Source organism: Galeopterus variegatus, unplaced genomic scaffold (genome assembly GCF_000696425.1).
Source record: "Galeopterus variegatus unplaced genomic scaffold, G_variegatus-3.0.2 Scaffold1542, whole genome shotgun sequence".
Taxonomy (NCBI): Eukaryota; Metazoa; Chordata; class Mammalia; order Dermoptera; family Cynocephalidae; genus Galeopterus; species Galeopterus variegatus.
In genome coordinates, this window is record NW_007727653.1 from 382,112 (window position 1) to 388,111 (window position 6,000).

Consider the following 6,000-nt stretch of genomic DNA (forward strand, 5'->3'; position numbering starts at 1 on the left):
GGACAAATATATTATCTTACAGTTCTGGAGGTCAAAAACCAGACCTGGGTTAAAGTCAAGCTGTTGACAGGGCTGCATTCCTTTCTGGACACTCAAAGGAAGAATGTTTCCATGCCTTTTCTGCTTCTAAAGGGCACCTGTACTCCATGGCTCTTGGCCTCTTTCACCATCTCCAAAGCTAGTGATTGCATTTGGACCTCTACTTCCACCATCACATCTACTTCTCTGACTCTTCCACCTGTCTCTTCCATCTTTTAAGATCCCTTATGATTGGATTTATGCCCTGCCCAGATAATCCAGATAATCTTCCCATCTCAAGATCTGTAACCTAAACACATCTGCAAAATCACTATTGTGAAGTAATGTAACAAATTTACAATTTCTGGGGATTAGAATGTTGACATCTTTGGAGGACTATTCTGCCTTCCACATAATCTAACAATTAACAACTATACAAAACAGTATAAATTGAGAAAGGAGTGATTGGATTTAGTGAATCCTAAGAGGCTAGTGTTTTTTATGAAGCAAAACAAGATATGTATCAACTTTAGATTTCTTTCTCTGAACAAAAGCTATGTTAAATTCTGGTAAATTTCTGGAGCCGACTCTAATTTAGTCTGAATTTTTAAAAAGGCCAAGACTCTATTACTAGCTATTTGACATTCTGAGTACATTAAACAACCGTCCCAGTGAGAACACCTGAAAGTGATGGGTAATTTATTTATTTTTATTTTTATTTATTAACGAACATAAAGAAAGTAAGGAATATTCAAGCCAAATTCTAAAAACTTCACCACAATTATTAAATAATTACTGTTTGAAGCACTAATAAATATGAACACGATGTGAAAAAATTTTTTTAAAAAACACAGGTAATAAACTATGAGCAAGATCAGCAGAAAAAATAAAAGTCAAATCAAATCTGCAAAGGATTTAGAAACTGTCAATATAAAATAGCTAGGTTAAACATGTTTAATTAAATAAGTGAAAAGGATGAAAAACTAATAAAGGCCAAAAGACTAGAAAAAATATTGACAAGCATATTTGAAAAAGGACCAAATTGAATTTTGAAAATGAAAAAAAAAAAAATCAGAGAAGGATTTCAAATAACTATAGACCACATAATTTGGTTTAACCTTTTTACTGAAATATACATATTAAATATGCTGGGAAATGATTTTTTAAAAATCCATTTAAAATGGTAGGTGCTAAAGAGATAACGTAGAGACTTCCAGTTCTAGACAAAATATTGTAGACCCACTTATCTTTGCTCATCCTCCTTAAATACAACTAAAAACTGAACATATACAATAATCATGAGGATACTGAAAGGTGGCAAAACAAAGAGACACTGGCTAGGGACCTCAGGAATTGAGGAATGACAGAGCAGTGAGTTCCCTGGGTTTTCTTTTAATCTTCCATATATCCTCGCTGGGTACTTGAGAATCCTGCAACCTGGAACTCCACCAGGTTTAGACAAAAATAAGTCCCCCGAAAATCCAGCTTTCTCCAGCCAAAGACTGGGAAAGAGCACAGCAGGACAGAAACCTTTTTGACAATACCTGCCCTACCTCAGACAGACACCATGCATGATTGCTCTGCCCCCTCAGGAGGTGGTAGCAGAGTGCCCAGGAAAGTGCTTTCCTCCTACAGTGCTTCACTATACCCCACCAGCAGTATAGTGAAGACAAAGCAGGGAGTCTAGACTCCTGGCCCCTCACCTGGTGGTAGTAAATGACCTACAGTGGTACCTTCCATCTCTGCAACAGCAGTGACAGTAGAGAAGTGGCAAAAGGTAAGGGCAGATTTTTTATCCCCTGTCAGTAGTGCTAAGCAGTCTGGGGAGGTGCTTGACTCCCCTACTGGATAAAGTAGGAAGTTTGATATTATGAACTTCATCTGGTAACAATAATAGCAACAGGAGGTGCTTTCCTCTCCCATAGGAGTAATACCTGCAGAGGCAGAGTGGAGAGTCTGGTTTATAGCTATAAAGTAGCAGCAGGGTGCATGGGAAGGTACTTTCCTACCTCACTGGCAGCATAAGTGAAGGCTGAATGGGGAGACTAGACTCCTGCTCCCCAACCAGCAGTAGCAGGTGACCCAGAGCTCTACTTCTATGTGGGCATATTATAACAAGAGAACATATGGAGAGTCTGGATTTGCATCCATCACCCAGTGCTATCAAATGGTATCCACCTCCCTCTCAAACAGAGGGTAAAGGAAGAATATCAGAAAGAAGGGAGGTGGAAAAAAGGATTCTTTATATCTGCATTAAAAAGTTTCAGGAAGACCCCAGAATGACTCAGACCTAAAAGAGACTAGTATCAACAAACAGAAAGGTTTGAGAACTGAAAACCACCCTAGTTTGCCCTCCAAGTGGCACATAACAAAGCAAACCAAAATAGCACTGCAAGGTCTCTGGATACTAAATTGTCATTGGAAACACAGCCTAAAAAAGTAGTCCGGGACTTACTCACTAAAATAAGGTAGATCCCTGGTAAAAGAGAAGATTTAAATAGAATCTGCAATTGCATACAGCATACAAAATGTCCAGGATACAATAGAAAATTACCCATTATACCAGAAAACAGGGAAAATCACAACCTGACAAAACAACAAGCAGAGGCCAATATGGGGATGATTCAAATGTTGGAATTATCTGACAAATATTTTAAAGCAGAAATTATATAAAAATGCTTCAATGACAAATTATGAATATCCTTTGAACAAATGCAAAAATATAAAATCTTGGCAAAGAAATAAGAGATACAAAATAGAGCCAAATATAATTTGTAAAACTGAAAAATAAATTAACTGAAATAACTCACTGCATGAGTTCAGATGTAGACTGATAATGAAAGAGAAAAGAATCAGTGAGCTTGAAAAAAGAATAATAGAATTGATCCAATATGAACAACAGACAGAAGATAAACTGAAAAAAAAAAAAAAATGAACAGTCTTGGGATCCTGTGCAACAATAACACAAGATTCAACTTTCCTATCATCAGAGTCTCAGAACAAGAGCAGAAAGTGAAGTTAAAAGAGCCTTCAAAGAAATAATGGCTGAAAATCTCCCAAATTTGGTGGAATATATAAACCTACATATTCAAGAAGCTCAGTGAATCTCAACACTATAAACTCAAACTATTACAGCATGTTACAGACGTATAACAATAAACTCTCAAAGAGAGGCAGGTCACTGAGGCTTATAGCAGGAAGCAGAGTTTATTGATGCCTGCAACAGCTCAGTTGACTCATATCACAAAGGCTGAGCCCTAAATGCAGTGGGGCTGCCTCTTTTATATTGTTATACTTCCAGTTTATTTACATTGGGGTAAAGGGGTGGCCTTATATGGTTATAACTTCCATTTTGGTGGGAAAAGTTCTGGGCCGTTTAGCTGTTACAGCAGGGTGGGACACAGCTGGGAGCAGGGTAGGGTGCAGTCAGGAGAACACTCAGGAGGACATGGGTGCCTCAAAATGGTTGCCAAGGCATTTCACAATTCAATTTATAAAAGACAAAGAAAAAATCTGGAAAGCAACTAAAGAAAAACAAAATATTACTTATATATAAGTAATGATTTCAATGACAATGGATTTTCCATCTGAAACCAAGGAGGCCAGAAGGAAGAAGCACATATTTTTCAAATGCTCTAAGGAGAGAATAGTCAACCCAGAATTCGATATACAATAAAAATATCCTTCAGGAATAGAGAAGGAAAAAAGACTTTCTCACATAAAGAAAAACTAAGAGAATTTGTCTTCAGCAGACATACTTAGAAAGAATGGCTAAAGGAAGTTCTCCCTACCTCCACCCCCCAGAAAAAAAAAAAAGAAATTATAACAGAAGGAGGCTTGAAACTTCAGAAGTAAGATAGAACATCAGAATGGGCAAATACATGTATAATAGATTACCCTTCTCCTCATAAGTTTTTTAAAAAATGGTTGATGATTCATGCAAAATTTATAACACTACCTGATGTGGTACTTAATGTACATCTAGGAAATACTTAAGACAATTATATTTAACAAGCAGGGAGAGTGAAGGGACCTAAATGGAAGTAATATTTCTGTACTTCACTTGAAGTGGTACAGTCAATATGAGTAGACTATGCTAAGTTATATATGTATACTGTAATACCTAGAACAAACCATGTTGTCAAAGCAATATACTGAAAGGCAGTATAAATAAATAAAGATGAAATTTTTAAAACTGTTCAAATTATCCACAGGAAGGTAAGAAAAGGGAAACCAAAGAGTGAGGAACAGAGAAAATAGACATATAACATAATAAAATAGTAAGGGGGGGCAACCTCAGAACTGGCAGAATGAGGATATCGGTGAACTTGCTCTTCCTCTAAAACAATGTAAATACAGGAAAAACGACTAAAATAAACCCTTTCAGAACTTTAACAATTAACTAAAGCCACAGAACAACCTGAAAAATTGTCTATTTAGGAGAAACTGTTGAACCTCAGTAAGACAGCCGAGTCTGTAACATTTTTACTTGGGGCTATTCCCATCCACCTTCTTGCCTCAGTTCAGTGGTGCACTAACCAAAATTGAATAGCATTTTAGACAATGGAAATTTCTAACTGCTTTTGAAGCTCTGTTAAAGCATAATCCCCAGAGAACAGTCAATATTTTTTCTGAACTTGCAGCTCTCTCAAAAATCTCTGCTCTCGAGGACTTCAAGATGGCGACGGGTCTGGAGCGGCCGTGCCAGGAGACAGCATGACCCTGAGATGTGTGCACTGTGATACCAGAGTACTATTTGCATTTCCAAGAGCAACAAAAAACGAATAAATCTTTGAACAACTAACCTACAATGACAAACAAGCAACTACAGGTTCGAGATTTTAGGGCCGTCACAAAAGAAGACTCCTGAGAGCGCCCAAGCCATGCTGCAGGTTCGAGCGAGCAGCCCGAGACAACAAAGGCCAAGTAAGCCAGCAGAGACAACACAGAAACGGAGTGGAAGGCGCCAGACGGGCCCAACTCTGTGAGCTCTGTGAGTCATCCCCAGTCCAGCCCCACGTGCGGGGCAGAAGCCCGACTGGTCCCTGCCCACCTGGCTCCCGCCTACCACACCAGGCTAGGCGTCCGCAACAGCACTGCCTCCATTTTCTCGGGTGGGGGCAGAGACGGCCGGCTCAGATCAGGCAGGCCAGGCATTTTTGCTTGGCATGGCTCCTCACTGAGAAGTGCCATTTGCGTACCTCGATGCGGGGCCCCGCGGGGCCTGTGGACTGGCCTACAATCCCACTCTACCCGCGGATCTCTGACGGGGCTGGTAGCGTGGGGAGCCCCCGGCCAGCATTGGGAGGACAGGGAAGAGGAGCCCACCCAGATTGTCTCTCCACCACACCCTGGGCTTCGGCCCCAGGTAAACTCCCTGTTTCCGGGAGGCAGATACCATCTCTGTGGGCCTCAGTTTGGAAGAACCCCTAACTGATTTCTGGTTGAGAGAGGGGAGCCCAGAGTGCTCTGGAGCTAGATTGAAGCTGCCGGAGAGCTCTCCTGGAGGGGGCCCAGGTCGACCCATGCTGGGGGGATTCAAAGAGGAGCTGTGTGCTGTGGGATCCTCCCCCGAGGAGCTCACACCCTGCAGTTGGAGAGACTAGACACCTGAAACTCTTCCTGGGCAGGGCGGGGCAGGGCACAGCTTTGATGTCTCAGCTGAAAGACGAGGTTGGCAGAAGACACGCTCAGCCCTGTTCTGAGCGCACAGAGTGGGGAGGGGTCCGGCAAAAGAAGGCAGAGTCTCGGAAAAAGAAAATTACACACCCTGCGGGACCCCTTTGCAAGGCTCAACAGCCCCACCTAGTGCAAACAGAGTGGAAAAACGCCCCGATAGCGAGGTGCAGAACACACAAACTTTGCGGGACTGGCAGGGCGGTATCCAGCAACTTAGAAGAGTTCAAACTGACCAGAGAGGAGACTTCCCGCAGAGGTCCAAGACCCGAAACTCCCTGCCAAAATGAACAAACACCCAAAAAG